The following is a 9,196-nucleotide window of genomic DNA, read 5'->3' on the forward strand; positions in this document are numbered from 1 at the left end:
TCTGGATTTCTCTCTCAGATTTCCAGAATTATCTCTCTACAGTACTCTTTATTTTCTCTTGCATTGTCCTTCAAAATCCATCTTCCTTAGTCTCCCTGGATTCTGAATTCTATATCCTCAATTCTGTGAATCTTGCCAGACTCTTCTTGAGTTCTATTTTCTTGTGCTATACCCAAAAGTCTCTCAAGACAGTGGACTTGGAGAATTTTAGGGCTCTCCTTGTTTGCTTCTTATATCTCAGAGAACATTGACCTTTCTTTCGAGTATATTTTCTTTAAAGATTGTTGTTTCATATAAATATTCTCATTTTTTTCTTTGTTTCATACAGCAGTCGCTGGTACACCATCTTGGCCAGAAGCCTCCCTTATCGTTTAAAGGTGAAAATAATTTCTACCATTGTCTCTGCGACAGGATATTGTTTCTGATTTACTATTTGACTGGCAATGGAGGTAGGTAGTTATGAGACTTTCACTTTTATAATAGCTCTTATGTAGGCTAAGTAACCCTTTTTTGAGTTCTACCAACTCTTACATATGATCATTTCAAATGTACCTTTGGGCACATGGAAGATAATTACTGGGTGGGCCTGTGGAGACAGTAGACACACTGAAACCCCAATATGTGCCAACAATTCATGCATTATCTTGCCCACCATATGCTTCTACCAGGGGTCCTAATGACTTTTGATCCATAGATAGTAATATCATCTTGATTTTTGGGCCTAGCAATCTTCAAAATGTTTGTGTGTTCCCTTTCCCAGTACGTAGTTACCTGAGTAAATGGGTATAGGTCTATATGGGGAAGAACTATGGGAACATTACATTATACATTGCCTGTGGCATTGTGATACCTTTCCCCTAGGATATGCAATGTTCCCTCAGTCACTGGGTTCTGGATCTGGAAAACTGATCTCAGTCTGTATACTACTCCAGGAATTATGACTTTTTTTGCAAATGGCTGCCTTCATGGACCTCTTGATCCATGCTTGGTTTATTCTGTTTCTATCTGTCTTATTCCTATAGCAGGGTTTCTCAACCTCAGAAATATGGACATTGCTTGTGGTTTGGGTAATTATTTCTTGTGGGGTACTGTCCTGCTCATTGTAGAATGTTTGGCAGCATGTCTGGCCTCTACCACCTTGGTGCCAGTACCATCGCTCTTCCATTTGCGACAACCAAAAATATCCCTGGACATTGCCAAATGTTCCCTGAGAGCCAAAATTCCTCCTGGTTGAAAACCACTTCCCCATAACCTCCAAGTATTTTTAAAAGTCTTGATAGGTTTGTCTGATCTTCCTTAGATTGTATCAGATATTCTCCAGCTACCTGTCAGAATAACCTTACTTACCGTGATGATGACTGCAACTCCTGTCCACTACCTGTTTCCTATTTTTTCACAATTTTAATTATCCCTATTGCCACTTACAAGCACATGATGTATGAGCATCTCTTACTGCTAGTACTGGTCCGCAGAAGATAACCACTGAGGTGCTCAATAATGCTTGTGCTCTTATCACCAGTTCACCTCATCATTTGTATAAACCAAGCATCCTCTAGTTCCTCCATTGGTTGAGTCTTCCAGTCTTATGTTGTTTGTATTTCTACATCACTTAGCATGGACCATCACCTTCTCCAAGCTTCTAAAAACAATCTTAGCATGTCAGCACTATTTCCAAGTATTTTGCCAGAATGTCTAATCCTGTATTATGGGAGGGTGCTCCCACATCCATAAACTTTTCCTCTTTCAACTTTATGTTCTTTCCTTAGTCCAGCATCCTCCAAAGCGAATCCTATGAAGACTCCCCTGACCCCTAACTGAACATTGGCTGAGCCCAGCAGGCAGTTCAGGATGTAGTCCCCTCAGGATGTAGTCTTGACTTCCCTAGCTTCATTATGTTGTAACTTAATCCTAATTTTTGATCTTGTGAACTGCAGAGGTGGATAGATCCTGCACTGGGTTGCATGCTTTCTTGCAAGGTAGTGATACCTACATTGATTTCAAGCAAGGGAGGAACTCTGGCATTTAACAGGGACTTGTAGATCTCTTAAATGGACTCTGAGACTTCAGAAGTGTTTCAGTAATTCATATTTTAGACTGCATTTATCCAGATAACTCTATACTTCTAAATCCCACTCCTTCTTAATTAGGATCCTGATCTTAGCAAGGTAGATATTCCACATTTGAGAATTTAAACTCCTCTATAGCTTTGCTATTATTATACTCAAGTCTTGGGATTTATCATAAGCTTTTTTCTGTCCTCTAGTTGTAGAAAAAGAGAATCTTAGTATATGCTACTAAGGAGGCTCTCTAGCTTTTACTCTTAGCTTTTAGTTGGTGATTACTCTTTCTATACCTTTTAATTTTTATCCAATGTGTCAATAGTTCCTAATAATGAGACAAGGAAATTAGGGACTCCATGAAAAAAAGTTTTTATTTTCTTTGCTCCTTTTCTTGCTTCTATACCTACTAGGACCTGGACCCCTTCATTACATACACCTTAATGTATGTCCTCCTTACAGAGGTCAAGGGGTTAATATCTCTGGAGTCTTCCAGTACAATAGATAACATCTAAGGAATGACCAGGTGAGGTTGTCATGTATGTTTTCCAAGACCACTGACTCCAGACACGTTGATGCCAAGACCCTTGGCTCTGGTGCATAAGTGACGTATGGAGGACATCTGAGTACTTGTCCTTATTCAACCAGTTCCTGGATGCCTAAGAGAACACGTAAACCAGACCAACATCCTCAATAAAAACTCCAGACTCCAAGCAGAGATGAGATTCATTCTCCTATTCCTTTCCAAGTCTCCCAGACACTTTTGTGTGTACCTGCACTGTCTGTATATATTCAATAAACTCTGCTCTCACTTCCTGCTGACTTGGGTTTGATTTCTATCATGTGTATAAGCAAGGACCCTCTTGGCTGGTTCTGTGGGACCTCCTCTGGATCCTCGAACCCAACCTGCCTGCATCAGTGAGAACCATTCTATTCTAATCTCGTGATGATTATCAGTTACACAGAATTTCGTAAATACTTGAGATATGCCACCCACTAGTGCTTATGGTCCTTCAGTACTTACAGAGTGAAAGTCTCAATAATTGCACTGCTAACAAAATGCAAGGCACTAACAATGTTCCACATGCTACCAGTTAGTTCTCTTTGCCAGGTGAATGGTGGCTAATTGATCCAAAGTCCTCTTCCTCAGGCATTCTTGGCACCAACTATCTTAGGTCAGGTTCCCCAGGAAAGATTCTGAAGCTGAGATTTGTGAGCAAAACGTTAACTGAGGAGTGCCTCTGGGATCAAAAACAGTAAGAGAGTGAAGGAGACAGGACAGGGCAAGGGAAGCACTGAACTGTTACGTGGATACCACAAAGCCTACATGTGGTCCCATGGGGAATTCTTGTATTGGAAGAATCTTACAGAGTTGTTACTTAAAGCAAAGAGGCCAAGCCCTTAATTCCCTCAAATGACCTGTCATTGGATACAGGCTGCTCCTGAACAAGAGGGCCTAACTTTGGGCAAGTCAGAATCTTCTAAAGAGTACAATTTCCAGAGAGGGTATCTTTTGAAACTTTATGATGCCAACATTTCCAGAAACTGAGGGAATGAGTGTCTCAGTCCTAAAGAGGGAAGTGGCATCTCTATGGTACCCCACAGCATCCATTATACTGCTTAAACCAAGGAATGAAGATGTGATTGTAGATCCTCCCTTGCATTTTCAGTGAACTAGACGGAGGAAATATTTTGGCAGGGGAAGGGTGGTTTCTTGGCCTCTAGGCAGATACCTTTTTTCCTTGATGGCTTACGCTCAGCCCTGCTTGAAGATAATTTTTCAGATATGAACAACTAACTCAAGAGTAGTGCTAGTGAGATGATTGGCTCTCCGCACCACAAGTCCAGTACTTTCGTTCCTTACCCCATTTTAGAGATTGCAATCAATCAGTGATGTTTCTTTCAGTGGCTGGTGTGAACCATGACTTCCCTAAGTGATAGCTCAAGAACTTTTCACTCTAAAGTGACCTGAAAGGCAATGATGGGAGCTTGAGAAATATATTATGTATTGTTATATCCCTGAGCATTTGCTATCATAAATAATGCATGCTTGTCTTCCACACTGACTGTAAATTATTAAGTGGTGTGTGATACTTCTGAATTTAAATAGTACTAACTAGACACAATAAACTGCATATGTGCTGTGCACCCCATCTGTGTGTGTGCATGCACACACACATGCACACACACACACACACACACACACACTTCCCTGATAACGGGTCATTTCTGCACTAGAAAAAAATGCAGTAGTGGTAGAGGGATTTAGATTTAAAAAAATTAACATTTACTTATTTTTGAGAGACAGAGAGAGACAGAGCATGAGTGGGAGAGGGAGACACAGAATCCAAAGCAGGCTCCAGGCTCTGAGCTGTCAGCACAGAGCCTGACGCAGGGCTCAAACTCACTAACTGCCAGATCATGACCTGAGCTGAAGTCGGACACTCAACTGACTGAGTCAGCAAGGGCCCCTGGATTTAGATTTTAAAAGCATTCTGTTTAACCATATGTAATAAGAAAAGCTTTTAAAAATTTTTTGAGAAACACTTTTTAAGCAAACGTTCATTTACATGTCACATGCTGGTTTATATACACAATGGAGTACTACGTGGCAATGGGAAAGAATGAAATATGGCCCTTTGTAGCAACGTGGATGGAACTGGAGAGTGTGATGCTAAGTGAAATAAGCCATACAGAGAAAAGACAGATACCCTATGTTTTCACTCTTATGTGGATCCTGAGAAACTTAACATAAACCCATGGGGGGAGGGGAAGGAAAAAAAAAAGAGGTTAGAGTGGGAGAGAGCCAAAGCATAAGAGACTCTTAAAAACTGAGAACAAACTGAGGGTTGATGGGGGGGGGGGTGGGGGGGAGGGAAGGGTAGGTGATGGGCATTGAAGAGGGCACCTTTTGGGATGAGCACTGGGCGTTGTATGGAAACCAATTTGACAATAAATTTCATATATTAAAAAAAATAAATGTCACATGCTACCATTTGTAAATTTATTGACACTTCTTTTCTGTGCAAAGCACATTAATGTTCATTTTCATTTTCTTTTAGGCACTAATAATTTAAATCAGACCTGGAAAACACACATTATGTTACATGCCAATATTTTATATTAGTTCTGCTCTAGTGGGCCAGGTCACGACTAATTACTGATTTTGTTGTTGTTTCTAATTTCATTCCTTCTCTTCCATTAAACCCACATTTTTCTCTCACTCATGCCTCTTTTCAGTGTTCCTCCTTTTGTCCATTTGCCTTAATGACGGAATAACAGGAGAAAGTATGTAACACTTTTGTATCACTGCAGTGATATCACTTATTATGTATAAGATATTCTTCGCAATACACACAATTTTATCTATTTCTAGGGTTATGCTCACAAAGCACATACTGTGCACAAATTCTAGGAAATTATAAAAAGTGAACTCAACATGCAATAGTTGCCTTTTTTTCACTCTTCAAAATTTCTGACTTTAGATGAAAATTTGTTGTACTATAATTATGAAATATTTTCTCACATAAGAGATGCTTATATATTCTATAGCTCCCATCTACTGAGGCAACAAGAAGAAACAGATCATTCAGGTTGTCTGATAAATTGCCATGGTCATACAGTGGTAACAGTTTCATATTTTTCACTTGATACCCCAAATTCCTATGTTTTCTTAGGAAATTGTTCCAATTATTGTTTTTTTATGTTTTATTTATTTGAGAGAGAGAGAGAGAGAGAGAGAGAGACAGAGAGAGATTGAGAAAAGCAGAGAGAGAGAGATAGGCAGAGAGAAAGGGAGAGAGAATCCCAAGCAAGCTCAGTGCTGTCAGTGTGGAGCCCAATACAGAGCTCAATCTCACAAACTGCGAGGTCATGACCTGAGCCAAAATCAAAAGTCAGACACTTAACTGACTGAATCACACAGGTGCCCCATTCCAATTGGTGTTTTATCCATACACCATGCCCATTGGAGTTTCATACCTTAGTCATTCTGTCTTTACTCAAACTTCTTGCTTCCTCCCTTCTTCCTAAAAAATTTTACTTTGTCTATGAGAATAATCTCAGGTGTCACCTCTTGCAAGCTGGAAAGCAATCACTCCTTTCCTTGCATGTTTACAACAATGTTTTTGTGTTTCCCCCAATATAACAGTTCATTTTTTGTCTCTATTACATTTGTTCTTTTAGCACAAGACATGTGTCCTTTCATCACATTTGTCATAATATTTTGTGGAAATTATTGACAGATGGAGTTAGGTCTTTAAGTTAGGGACAAAAGGTGACGGGAAATGGGAAACCCATGGAAATGATACTTGTATTTTGAGAGATGTATACTGTACAAGAAGAGACTGGTGGGGTGAATGGGAAAAGCTCTGGATCTGGGATCAGTACAAGTCAGTTATGGAGGTTTTTCTACTACCCCTGCATTGCTTAATGCTGCATTTGCTTCTTTAGTCCTCTGTGCCTCATTTTCTTCACTGCTCAGTGGAAATAGCAATCCCCTTCTCTTCTTCCTGTTTCCTTATGACTTCCTGCTTGATTTACAACTCAGAAGTAGTAATCATAAGATTGTAGCCACTGGTAAAGTGAATGAGAAGAAACAGTGCTGTGGTTCAGAGCACAGGCTTCAGAGACATACCTGAGTTTGTATCCATGAGAATGTCACTTACGCTGGGCAATGACCTTGGGTACTTAGTTACTAACTTTGCTGTCTTCTAGTTTCCTTAAAGTAAAGATAATACACCCTCCATAGACTGTTCTAAGAAGCAGATGAGACAATGAATGCAAAACACTTCTGGAAGTGCTACCATATAGCAACTGATCAATAAATGATGGTGGTGGTGGCAGCAGGTGGTACTAAGGGGGCAGTTATTTCAGATGATATTTGGATTCAAGCAGATAATACAGGGACACCACAAGTGACAGCAGCACCCTGTTTCTATAGTATCATGTATAAAGTCCCCACATCTCTGTTATAGTCATATTTATATAAATATTAACCTCCTTTTGCCTTTGTTTTTAATTAAAAAATAGAATTTTATTTTATTAAATCAGTGCATGTATGCTAACATAATCTTCATAAAGCATGTTTTAAAAACAAACTTTAGAATAATAATTGGTCCGTTTTCACAAATCTTGAAACCTCAAACTCTCTGAAATGGCCTGTTTTGATTCAAAGAGTGAAACCACTGGGTCTTTTCACTCATTATTTCACTTCATATAAACACCCTGAGGTTTCATCTCTGAAGTGTTCTTCACAAATGGGGCCTCTCCATTATCAGAGATTGATCTCAAAGCAGGGAAATAGGAGACTGAGATAAAGCTACACTATTTTATGGACCCACCTGTTAGTTGCTCTTAATTGTTTTGTATTTTGCTCTAACATCAAAAACCGAATGGGGTGTACTATTTTTTAATTTGCTTCTGCACCAGCATTATAAACCCTGCTCTTTCCTTTGCCCAATAAAAAAAAATATTATGTTTGGGGGAAATATCAGGATGGTGAAAGCCTTAGTAGGAAGGAGGTCACTTTACAAATTCTAGCCATGTATCTATAAAAACCTTACCCTTAACTTAATGTTTTACTTAATGACATGAACCAGGAACAGATGTTGATACTCACAGAATTTTACGACTTGCTACCAATGTTCACAAGCAGACAGAGAGGTAAAATTGAAAATAAAGTCGCTGTGTCTCACACATTAAGGAACATCTACTTATGCATTCACAATCAGATCATAAAATAATATAAAAATTGAAAGTTAAAGCTGGCAAGGCCAGAGGATTCATGGTACCAACCCAGTGGAGGAGATAATTTGGGACAAAATTTGTTTTTCAAAATCTTTAACTAGATGCTATGCAAGTAGTTAGCATTTCTTCATAAAATGTTACGAGCAAGAATGTGACAAACACACCCTCTTTTTTCTAGTCTGAATAATCTTAATATAAATGGATGTGAGTTGAGGATAAATACAGTCTGGTCCATGTGTGGCATCACTAGTTTCTAGCTAAGCCTGCAGACAACTTTAAGAAACATCCATCTGCAAAAAAGAAGAGGGACAGTAAGAGTATTGATTGTGGGGATAAACACTGAATTTTGTAGGTGGTAAAATATTATTTGTATCCCTTGATAGTAGATGACCATGTGAGAGTCACATTTGTATTTCATTAGCCAAGATGTTTTTAATTTCAACATTCTTCAGACTTCTTAAGGAAAAGTCATTCCAGTTTGCCCCAAACTTCATAATGTAAGGGTCTCCTTTAGATAATCATTAAGCATAACTTTATATGCACGTGTATTTCCATAATCACAGATTTTATGAAATGAAGTTGGGTGTTTTCTACTGGACTATGGAATTTTGTATTTGCTGAACTAGCAGAAGAAAATCTTGAGCTGGCATTAAGATGCATGGAGGCATTACTGGATTCAATTGACAAGAAAATGTTTAAAAATAACGGTTTATTTGCCAGCTTCTCTCAACGCATCTTCTGCCATTGGCCCAGGATGTCATAAATATCCATAGAATATGGATCCATATTCCATCCATAGAAGCTGAAATAATGCCTTAAAACTCTTAACACTTTCTCACCATTCAAGGATGGACACATAAAAGATAGGTCATACCAGGTATTCCTCAAGTGTCTTCCACTATCATTTTAATAATATAAACTGAATTTTACTAAATCATCCACTTTAATTTGTACAATATAGGCAGTTCCTTGGAATTATTTGCAATTTGTTTTTTGGTATTAAGTTTTTATTCCCTATTACTCCCTTGGCCTCTCAAATAGAACTCAGGGGTAGACTGAGCTTTCTGTCTTCTCTTTCCCCTCTCTTCTACTTTTTGCACAGAAAATGATGTACAATAAACACTTTGGCAGTTTTTAAAATGTGAGTGCACAGGAAAGGGTTAACTCTGCCGGCCTGAGTTGCTTAGTATTCCCAAGAAAGGCCTGGTTTCAGGGCTGGCCCTTGGCTGGCTCCTGGGACTGAGGGCTCCTGGAATTTCCCATTGGATGAGAGTGCTGCTGCATGACTTTTGCCTGAGGCCACACTGCACTAGTTTTCAAGGCAGTTTATACTAACAATGTGATTTATGGTGAACACTTACTTTCTCTTAGGATCTGGAGCTTCCGTAACT

This window comes from Panthera pardus, unplaced genomic scaffold (assembly GCF_024362965.1).
Source record: "Panthera pardus isolate Hobbes unplaced genomic scaffold, ASM2436296v1 HiC_scaffold_25, whole genome shotgun sequence".
Lineage (NCBI taxonomy): Eukaryota > Metazoa > Chordata > Mammalia > Carnivora > Felidae > Panthera > Panthera pardus.